General features: G+C 40.3%; 1 long non-coding RNA gene across 1 annotated transcript in view; it reads right to left on the bottom strand.

The window, feature by feature from the left end:
• LOC141278015 (uncharacterized) overlaps nucleotides 1-12,252 on the bottom strand; it is a 220,635-nt gene that overhangs the window by 155,660 nt on the left and 52,723 nt on the right. The window lies entirely within an intron of this gene.

Below are 12,252 nucleotides of genomic sequence, written 5' to 3'. Positions count from 1 at the left end.
ATGTTCTGTGGCAAGAAATAGGCTCCACGTAATGGAGCAGTTTCTGTAAGTTGCAGCCCTTGCAAGGAAAATGCATCAGGCTGTGCAAACTTCCCTGTGATACTTAAACAACTAGCTCCAGATGAGGAAGTAAATGAGAAGTAGACAGGAAGGGGCCTTGGGCACCCACTCTGCTCCCAGTCCCAGCTCTTGATTCCTGGCTTCCTTCTCTGGCAGCTAAGACCCAGGGTCCCCATGCTGTGCTGTGGTGCTGCCCCCGGACCTGTCTGCCCCATCCACAGTAGCTCTATTTTTTCCCCTCTCCACATCAAACCCCCAGGCCAGAGACTCTGCCTCACCCTGTCCCTCTAGACTTCTCAGTTTCAAACCACATTCCTTGGCCTATATTTCTATGTGGTCTCTAAGACCATTAACACCCACTACCTAGGACTTTCTTTCTCATTTACCAAAGACTTAGTAAGGCTGTTGGCTCCATGACACTATTCAGATTTGTAACACATGAAAGGAAGTCATCAAATCACACGTCCATTTCCCAATTTTCCATAGACTTCATGTGTCTGGCAATATGTTTTCAAGTACCATGTTTTTCAGGGACGTATCTGTCATACAACTGAGATTTGACTGTGCAAAGTAAAACTTCATTGCTAACATACTGATTTCTTTTTAAGTGTTTTCATTTTTATCCTCAATTTGTAGCCAAATTTTCATTTGACAACAATTTCTTATACATCTTAACACAGTTAACTTAGGCTTCATGCCTACAAGTTCAGACTAATTTGTACCACCAAATGATACCATATTTTCATGGTAAATAGCCTATCTTTAGATTTCACTATAAATGTTTCCATTTTATGAAAGTCTATAATTTAAAAATGACATAAGGTTCAGCCTATAGCCACCGCTCTTTGAAATAATTTCTAGATGTTGTCCTTACAAATTATTTTATATCTGGTGCTATAATTCCAGTCAAAGTAGTCCAGTCTGAGAAATACCTACAATGGTAAAGTATATTATTAGACATATCAGTGTTTAGGTTGAGGCTTTCCTTTGGAAAACAACTTGCAGGTTGCAGCTAGAGGGTATTTCCTGATCTACTGTGCCCCTAAAACCTCTTAATGAAACACAAGGAATGAAAAAGTTGAATAATGATGTTGACACTAGAATGTGGACCCAGGTGAAGGGTCTATAAATATGGACAAAGGCTGCCTTGAAATTACTGAAATTCTCTGACCAGAGAAGCAGGAATGAGAAGGTGAACAAGTTATTGTTGCTGCATCCAGGAGCAGAGGGTGGGCCCAGCTCACTTGGACATTCCAACCCAGATCCTGGCCATCCTGACAGAGATTCCTGAGTCCTGGGACTACAACAGGGCCTCCTTCAGCCCCTCATCATGCAAGGAGGGCCAGAGAGCCCAGTTCACAATGCCACACCCCACTGATGCTCAGCTGAAAACCCATTCCACTCTAGGGGAAGCCAGCAGAAACATCTGCCCCTTCCTGAAAGTTCTGGGGTCAACCAACCACACCCTCATCCAAATTTAGACATTCCCTGTCCCTGGCTGGATCTGGCGCCTGAGATGTTCCATGGTGCTGTTTGAAACAAAAGCAACAAGATGCTTTTAGGGCCAAGGAACATATTGGGCTCAGCGGGAGGCCCCGGCACCTCCTAATGGAATCAGCATGGGCCACGACACAGACTCCTTCGTTTTAACTCCTGATCTGCTACCAACTGTGAGATCTTAAGCAAGTTGCTTCACCTCTCTGCGTCCCCCATTTCTCCACCTACAAAGTGCAGATAATATGATATGGGGACATGGTGGCCATACTGAAAGTATGCACAAAGGAAAGTATTATAAGAACACTCAGTACAATTATCGGTCTGGCAATATGTTGATGCTAGCCTTGAACGGTTTGCATTACTTTCTAAAAATAAAAAGGCTGTTAAGAAATTTTATGAGAATTCAACTTTCCACTTGTGTAATTTTCATAAAAACTCTGGAAGTGTTAGCATGTAAACAATGCCAGATACTCATTTTCTTTATAAATATCTATAATTGAAACCAGCTTTACAAAACAGAACAAACCCAAGTAAATTATATGCACATGTAATTACAAAATTTTTGTCTCATTAACAAAAGCTTATGTAAATCTGAATTAGGAATGTAAAGAGCATCTTTGAACTTTCTGATCCATTTCTTCAAGCTTAACTGCAAAAATCTTAAGAACCATACAACTATTCCCACTCCCTGAACTAAATCCAAAGGAAGAGAGAGAGTGGAGAATGAGCCAAAACCCAAGCCTTGGGGATGTCCATGCTTTAAAAGTCGGGGAAGAAAGCTCAAAGTCATTGCCAATGAAAAAATAAAAATAAAAACTCCTAGAATAGCTAAAATTAAAAGGACTGAAAATACCAAATGTTGATGAGGATGTGAAGCAACCAAAACTCCCGTAAGTTGCGGATGGGAGTGTAAAATGGTACAACTTTGGAAAGTTATTTTCTTATACATTTAAACATGTACCTACTGTACTTCTGATCCTGTTTACCTAAGAGAAATGAAAACATATATCCACAAAATACCTTGTATAAGAATTATTCATAATGGTCAAAAATAGAACACAACCCAAATTTCTACCCCCAGGAAAATAGATAAATGAACTGTGGTATAAGATGGATACTACTCAGCAATAAATAGGAAAAAACTACTGTCAGATGATAAACGAAATTCATTAACATTATGCTGAGTAAAACAAGCCAGTCATAAAAAAGTAGACAATGTATGAATCTGTTTATATGAAGTTCTACAAAAGACAAAACCATAGTGAAAAAAATCAGAAAAGTGATTAACTCTGGGAGGATTGACTACGGAGGGACATGAGGGGACTTTCTGGGGTGATGGGATGTTCTATGCCTCAATAGGAGTATGTGTGTGTTCATGTGTCAAAATATATCAAACCATACTTTTAACGATATGTGCATTTCACTCAATATAAGTATTGCCTAAAAAAAATTCCTGAAAACAAATGCTGAACTCCAGACAGTAGACTGCTTCTCTCAGTGGCATGAGTCAGCAATTCTGAAACTACTTTCTGTGTATCCTAGGCTTGAGCAAATGAGTAAACATGTTAAGGGGACTGGGGGCCAGGTTTCTCACTATGTCAAAGAAAAGAGTTACAAACATGGAAAAGGGGAAGAAAAGAAGGTTCTCTGGTTATGCATTGCAATTGGAGGTATCAGTATGAACTCGTGCTTTTTTTTAATAAATTGATCAATTATTTATTTATTTATTTTTGGCTGTATTGGGTCTTCGGTGCTGCACGCGGGATTTTCTCTAGTTGCAGCGAGCGGGGGCTACTCTTCATTGCAGTGCGTGGGCTTCTCATTGTGGTGGCTTCTCCTGTTGCGGAGCACGGGCTCTAGGCACATAGGCTTCAGTAGCTGTGGCATGTGGGCTCAGTAGTTGTGGATCGTGGGCTCTAGAGTGCAGGCTCAGTAGTTGCGGCGCACGGGCCTAGTTGCTCCGTGGCATGTGGGATCTTCCCGGGCCAGGGCTTGAACCCATGTCCCCTTCATTGGCAGGCAGATTCTTAACCACTGCACCACCAGGGAAGTCCCTGAACTCGTGCTTTTTAATAGGTAGATAAATAAATAGTTAAATAAGTATATTTTCTAGCTCTGTCCACTGAGAGCACTTAGAAGAAATGCCACTCCGATAGCAATCAGCATATCTAGCACTTATGTCTTGGTTTCTAAATACCATTCTTCATTAAATGAACCAGGGCTCCTTAGACAAAAGTCTTATATTCCAGGACTGAAGCTTTTCAAGCACAAGATGAGCCTGGAACATCTTTTGTACCAGAAACTAAAGAGATGCTCAATAGGTAGTTGAGAAAATGACCCAGGATAATCTCAAAGGAATCCTACTGGCCAAATCTGGGACAATCTGAACATTAGTGATAATAATGCATTATATTCCACTGAATAAAATAAGAATCCATGAGACCACACTGTTATGAGTAGACACATATATACATAAGCAGGGGAAAAGATAAAGTTCTTCTTTATGGAAAAACGCTAATAAATATAGAAGGAATAATACAATTAGAAAATCATCAATGGACACTAAAACTAGTTTGATTAGGGTGAAAGTTTGGTGAGGAACAGAATATTTATATAATCTCAAAATATAAATTATTTACTACTTACAAAGGGGAAAGTGGTACCTTTATGGTGGAGAAATTTGGCAGACAACACCTGTTCCAGTTACTAGGACTACACAACAAATTATCCCCAAACTCACCACCATTAATCAACCATTTATTATGATCATGGATTCTGGGGTTTAGGAATTTAGACAAGGTGCATCAGGGATGGCTTGTCTCTGCTCCACGATGTTGTAGTTCTCAGGTGGAAAACTTGAAGTCTAAAAGCTGGGAACACCTGAAGGCTCCTTTACGCACATACATCACATACTCGATGTCTGTCCCTGGGAGATTCAGATCTTCTACATGTGGCTAACTGGGCTTCCTTACAGGATGGTGAATACCTGGACTCACTACTGTAAATTACTACTTCTTGCTTCGTAATTAATTAATTTATAGGGAGATAGTTTGAGACTGTATTAATACTCTACATCTCAGTCATGCATGTTGTCCACTAATTTTAGCATCTACTAATGATTTTTGCCTGCAACAATTATTATTGTATTATTGTTGCAAACTCTATTTTAACATGCTAGTTTACTTCACAGACATCTACATTTCTTCAAGAAGTTCAAAATGCAAACAGAGTAATTCTTGGAAGCACAGAATCCATCTGTTTGGCTCACAAGCCTTCAAGTCTTTGAAAAAGACCCTTGTTTTTCTAGTTTGATACTCTTTGCTAATCCAATAGGTTAAAAAAAAAAGACATCTTACCATGCCATTAATTGCATTTCTACTATTATACACTAAAGCTGAACATTTTTCCAGGTTTGAATCATTTGTATTTCCTTTTTTGATAATGATTTGTTTTTATCATTTATCCATCTAATATTTACTTGCAGGAATTTTTATATACTAAGAAATAATTATGGAATAAAGAAAGATATTATAGAAGATAACCCTATATTAGTTATCTTGCAATCATTTTCCCAGTTTTGTGTTTCCTCCTTTTTCTTTTAATTTTGTTTGAGTATTCTTTATTTATGCACAATATTTTTTGTTATTTCTTTGTAGTAGAATTTACCAACTTGTGTGTGTGTGTGATTTATTAGAAGACCCTTCCAGATTTTGTATTATTAGTCAAATCTCTCATATTTTCACATACTACTTCTATTATTTCATTTTTCACATTTGTATATTTCATCTAGCTGGAATTTAATTTGGTGTAGGAACTGAGTTAGAGATCCAATGTTTTTCATATAATTGTCTACTTGTCTGAACACTATTAAACGAATAATTTACCTTTTCCCTAACCAATTTAGTATCATATACTAAATTCCCGTATGTATTTGGCTTGACTTTCTAGTCTGTAATAATGATCTAGTTATGCATATTTACCATGTTGTTTTAATTACTGTAGATTTATAATGTTTTAGTGTTTTATATGACCAATATCTCTTCTATTCTTTCTCTTTTCCAAAATTTTTCTCTTCAAGAATATGCTGGACAGGGACTTCCCTGAAAGTCCAGTGGTTAAGACTCTACACTTCCAATGCAGGGGATGCAGGTTCGATCCCTCGTCAGGGAGCTAGGATCCCACATGCCATGTGGCAGACCCCCCCCCCAAAAAAAGAATATGCTGGACAACCTGGAAGAAATGGACAAATTCTTAGAAAGGCACAACCTTCCCAGACTGAACCAGGAAGAAGCTGAAAATATGAACACACCAATCACAAATAATGACATTGAAAGTGTGATTAAAAATCTTCCAACAAACAGAAGTCCAGGACCAGATGGCTTCACAGGCAAATTCTATCAAACATTTAGAGAAGAGCTAACACCCATCCTTCTCAAACTCTTCCAAAAAGTTGCAGAGGCAGGAACACTCCCAAGCTCATTCTACAAGGCCACCATCACCCTGATACCAAAACCAGACAAAGATACCACAAAAAAAGAAAATTACAGGCCAATATCACTAATGAACATAGATGCAAAAATCTTCAACAAAACACTAGCAAATAGAATCCAACAACACAGTAAAAGGATCATACACCATGATCAAGTCGGATTTATCCCAGGGATGCAAGGATTCTTCAATATACAAAATTAATCAATGTGATACACACACCACATTAACAAATTGAAGAATAAAAACCATGTGATCATCTCAATAGATGCAGAAAAAGCTTTTGACAAAATTCAACACCCATTTACGATAAAAACTCTCCAGAAAGTGGGCATAAGATATAGAGAACAGACTTGAGGACACAGGGAGGGAAGGGAAAGCTGGCATGAAGTGAGAGAGTAGCACTGACATATTTACATACCAAATGTAAAATGGATGGCTAGTGGGAAGCTGCTGCATAGCACAGGGAGATCAGCTCAGTGCTTTGTGACCACCTACAGCGGTGGGATAGGGAGGGTGGGAGGGAGACGCAAGAGGGAGGGGATATGGGGTTAGATGTATATGTAGAGCTGATTCACTTTATTGTACAGCAGAAACTAACACAACATTGTAAAGAAATTACACTTCAATAAAGATATTTTTAAAAAATAAAAATTGAACATAGAAAAAAGAAAGTGGGCATAGAGTGAACATACCTCAACACAGTGAAGGCCATATATGACAGACCCACAGCTAACATCATTCTCAATGATGAAAACCTGAAAATATTTCCTCTAAGATCAGGAACAGGACAAGGATGCCCACTCTCGCCACTTTTATTCAACATACTTTTGGAAGTCCTAGCCATGGCAAGCAGAGAAGAAAAAGAAATAAAAGGAATCCAAATTGGAAAAGAAGAAGTAAAACTGTCACTGTTTGCAGATGACATGATACTATACATAGAATATCCTAAAGATGCTACCAGAAAACTACTAGAATTCATCAATGAATCTGGTAAAGTTGCAGGATACAAAATTAATACACAGAAATCTCTTGCATTCCTATACACTAACAACGAAACATCAGAAAGAGAATTTAAGGAAACAATCCCATTTACCATTGCAACAAAAAGAATAAAATACCTAAGAATAAACCTCCTAAGGAGGCAAAAGACCTGTATGCAGAAAACTATAAGATACTGATTAAAGTAATCAAAGATGACACAAACAGATGGAGAGATATACCATGTTCTTGGATTGGAAGAATGAATATTGTGAAAATGACTATACTACCCAAGGCAATCTACAGATTCCTTGCAATCCCTATCAAATTACCAATGGCATTTTTCACAGAATTAGAACAAAAAATTTTACAATTTGTATGGAAACACAAAAGACCCCAAAGAGCCAAAGCAATCTTGAGAAATAAAAACAGAACTGGAGGAATCAGGCTTCCTGACTTCAGACTACACTATAAAGCTACAGTAATCAAAACAGTATGGTACTGGCACAAAAACAGAAATATAGATCAGTGGAACAGGAAAGCCCAGAGATAAACCCACACATCTATGGTCACCTAATCTATAACAAAGGAGGCAAGAATATACAATGTAGAAGACAAACTCTTCAATAAGTAGTGCTGGGAAAACTGGAAAGCTACATGTAGAAGAATGAAATTAGAACACTCCCTAACACCATACACAAAAATAAACTCAAAATGGATTAAGACCTAAATGTAAGGCCAGACATTATAAAACTCTTAGAGGAAAACATAGGCAGAACACTCTTCGACATAAATCACAGCAAGATCTTTTTGATTCACCTCTTAAAGTATGAAAATACAACCAAAAATAAACAAATGGGATATAATTAAACTTAAAAGCTTTTGCAGAGCAACGGAAACCATCAACAAAACAAAAAGACAACCCTCAGAATGGGAGAAAATATTTGCAAACAAAGCAACTGACAAGGGATTAATCTCCATAATATGCAAATAGCTCATGCAGCTCAATATCAAAAAAAACAAATAACCTAATCAAAAAAATGGGTGGAGGGCTTCCCTGGTGGCACAGTGGTTGAGAGTCCACATGCCGATGCAGGGGACACAGGTTCGTGCCCTGGTCCAGGAAGATCCCACATGCCGTAGAGCGGCTGGGCCCGTGAGCCATGGCCGCTGAGCCTGCGCGTCCAGAACCTGTGCTCCACAACGGGAGAGGCCACAGCAGTGAGAGGCCCACATACTGCAAAAAAAAAAAAAAAAAAAGGTGGAAGATATAAATAGACATTTCTCCAAAGAAGACATACCAATGACCAAAAAGCACATGAAAAGATGCTCAACATCACTAATCATTAGAGAAATGCAAATCAAAACTACAATGAGGTATCACCTTACACAGGTCAGAATGGCTATCATCAAAAAATCTACAAACAATAAATGCTGGAGCAGGTGTGAAGAAAAGGGAAACCTCCTACACTGCTGGTGGGAATGTGAATTGGTAGAGCCACTATGAAGAACAGTATGGTGGTTCCTTAAAAAACTAAAAATAGAACTACCATGTGACTCAGCAATCCCATTCCTGGGCATATACCTGGAGAAAACAATAATTCGAAAAGATACATGCACCCCAATGTTCACTGCAGCACTATTTACTGTAGTCAGGACATGGAAGCAACCTAAATGTTCATCAACAGAGGAATGGATAAAGAAGATGTGATACATATATACAATGGAATATTACTCAGACATAAAAGAGAACAAAATAATGCCATTTGTAGCAACATGGATGGACCTAGAAATTGTCATACTGAATGAAGTAAGTCAGACAGAGAAAGACAAATATCATACGATATCACTTATATATGGAATCTGAAAAAAAAAGGATACAGATGAACTTACATACAAAACTGAAGTAGAGTCACAGTTGTAGAAAACAAACATATAATTACCAGGGGATAAGGAGGGGTATGGATAAATTGGGAGATTGGGATTGACATATACACACTACTATACATAAAATAGATAACTAATAAAAGAGAACTCTACTCAATACTCTGCAATGGCCTATATGGGAAAAGAATCTTTAAAAATAAAAGAAAAAGTGGATATATGTATTTATATAACTGACTCACTTTGCTGTACACCTGAAACTAACACAACATTGTAAGTCAACTATACTCCAATAAAAATTTTTTTAAAATAAAGAATATGCTTGTTTGCTTTTGCACAGCAAAGGAAACCATAAACAAAATGAAAAGACAACCTATAGAAAGGAAGAAAATAATTGCAAATGATGTGACCGACAAGGGATTAATCTCCAAAATATACAGACAGCTCAAACAACTCAACAGCAACAAAAAAAACCAAATAACCTTATCCAAAAATGGGCAGAAGACCTAAATAGACATTTCTCCAAAGAAGACATACAGATGACCAATAGGCACATGAAAAGATGCTCAACATCGTTAGTTATTAGAGAAATGCAAATCAAAACTACAATGAGGTACCACCTCACACCAGTCAGAATGGCCATCATTTAAAAGTCTACAAATAACAAATGATGGAGATGATGTGGAGAAAATGGAACCCTCTTACACTGTTGATGGGAATATAAGTTGGTGCAGTCACTGTGGAAAACAGTTTGGAGGTTCCTCAGAAAACTGAAAACAGAATTACCATATGATCCAGCATTCCCACTCCTGGGCATACATCCAGACAAAACTATAATTCAAAAAGATACATGCACCCCTATATTCATAGCAGCACTATTCACAATAGGCACCACATGGAAACAAGCTAAATGTCCACCAACAGATGAATGGATAAAGAAGATGTGGTACATATATATACAGTGGAATACTACTCAGCCATAAAAAAGAATGAAATAATGCCATTTGCAGCAACATGGTTGCGACTAGAGAGTATCATACTAAGTGAAGTCAGGAGAAAGACAGACAGATACACCAGAAATACATCTTCGCGTGGAACAACTCCTATGGAGCACCTACTGAACGCTGGCAGAAGACCTCAGACCTCCCAAAAGGCAAGGAACCCCCCACGTACCTGGTTAGGGCAAAAGAAAAAAATAAACAGAGACAAAAGGATAGGGACGGGTCCTGCACCAGCGGGAGGGAGCTGTGAAGGAGGAAAAGTGTCCATACACTAGGAAGCCCCTTCGCGGGCGGAGACTGCGGGTGGCGGAGTGGGGGAGCTTCGGAGCCGGGAAGCAGAGCACAGTAACAGGGGTGCGGAGGGCAAAGCGGAGAGATTCCAGCGCAGAGGATCGGGGCCGACCGGCACTCACCAGCCGAGAGGCTTGTCTGCTCGCCCGACAGGGCGGGCAGGGCTGGGAGCTGAGGCTCCGGCTTCTGTCGGAGCGCCGAGAGAGGACTGAGGTTGGCGGCGTGAACACAGCCTGCAGGGCATTAGTGCACCGCGGCTAGCCGGGAGGGAGTCCGGGGAAAAGTCTGGACCGCCGAAGAGGCAAGAGACTTTTTCTTCCCTCTTTGTTTCCTGGTGCATGAGGAGAGGGGATTAAGAACGCTGCTTAAGAGAGCTCCAGAGACAGGCGCGAGCCGCGGCTAAAAGTGCGGAGCCCAGAGACAGACATGAGACGCTAAGGCCGCTGCTGCCGCCACCAAGAAGCCTGTGTGCGAGCACAGGTCACTATCCACACCCCCCTTCTGGGGAGCCTGTGCAGCCCGCCACTGCCAGGGTCCCGGGATCCAGGGACAACTCCCCCGGGAGAACGCACAGCGCGCCTCAGGCTAGCAACGTCACGCTGGCCTCTGCCTCCGCAGGCCCACCCCGCACTCCGTGACCCTCCCTGCCCCCCGGCCTGAGTGAGCCAGAGCCTCTGAATCAGCGGCTCCTTTAACTCCATCCTGTCTGAGAAAAGAACAGACGCCCTCCGGCAACCTGCACGCACAGGCGGGGCCAAATCCAAAGCTGAGCCCCTGGGAGCTGTGAGAACAAAGAATAGAAAGGGAAATCTCTCCCAGCAGCCTCAGACGCAGCGGATTACAGCTCCACAATCAACTTCATGTACCCTGCATCTGTGGAATACATGAATAGACAACGAATCATCCCAAATTAAGGAGCCCTGTGGATGAAAGGCTCTTGGTGCTGCAGCCAGGAGTTAGTGCTGTGCCTCTGAGGTGGGAGAGCCAACTTCAGGACACCGGTCCACAAGAGGCCTCCCAGCTGCACATAATATCAAACGGCGAAAATCTCCCAGAGATCTCCATCTCAAAACCAGCACCCAGCTTCACTCAACGACCAGCAAGCTACAGTGCTGGACTTCCTATGCCAAACAACTAGCAAGACAGGAACACAACCCCACCCATTAGCAGAGAGGCTGCCCAAAATCATAATAAGTCTACAGACACCCCAAAACACACCACCAGACGTGGACACGCCCACCAGAAAGACAAGATCCAGCCTCATCCACCAGAACACAGGCACTAGTACCCTCCACCAGGAAGCCTACACAACCCACTGAACCAACCTTAGCCACTGGGGACAGACACAAAAAACAACAGGAACTACGAATCTTCAGCCTACAAAAAGGAGACCTCAAACACAGTAAGATAAGCAAAATGAAAAGACAGAAAAACACACAGCAGATGCAGGAGGAAGATAAAAACCCACCAGACCTAACAAATGAAGAGGAAATAGGCAGTCTACCTGAAAAAGAATTCAGAATAATGATAGTAAAGATGATCCAAAATCTTGGAAATAGAATAGACAAAATGCAAGAATCAGTTAACAAGGACCTAGAAGAACTAAAGATGAAACAAACAATGATGAACACCACAATAAATGAAATGAAAAATACTCTAGATGGGATCAATAGCAGAATAACTGAGGCAGAAGAACGGATAAGTGACCTGGAAGATAAAATAGTGGAAATAACTACTGCAGGGCAGAATAAAGAAAAAAGAATGAAAAGAACTGAGGACAGTCTCAGAGACCTCTGGGACAACATTAAACGCACCAACATTCGAATTATAGGGGTTCCAGAAGAAGAAGAGAAAAAGAAAGGGACTGAGAAAATATTTGAAGAGATTATAGTTGAAAACTTCCCTAATATGGGAAAGGAAATAGTTAATCAAGTCCAGGAAGCACAGAGAGTCCCATACAGGATAAATCCAAGGAGAAATACGCCAAGACACATATTAATCAAACTGTCAAAAATTAAATACAAAGAAAACATATTAAAAGCAGCAAGGG

Source organism: Tursiops truncatus, chromosome 2, assembly GCF_011762595.2.
Source record: "Tursiops truncatus isolate mTurTru1 chromosome 2, mTurTru1.mat.Y, whole genome shotgun sequence".
Lineage (NCBI taxonomy): Eukaryota > Metazoa > Chordata > Mammalia > Artiodactyla > Delphinidae > Tursiops > Tursiops truncatus.
Note: the sequence above shows the minus strand (reverse complement) of the source record. Positions and strands in the feature narration are given on the sequence as shown.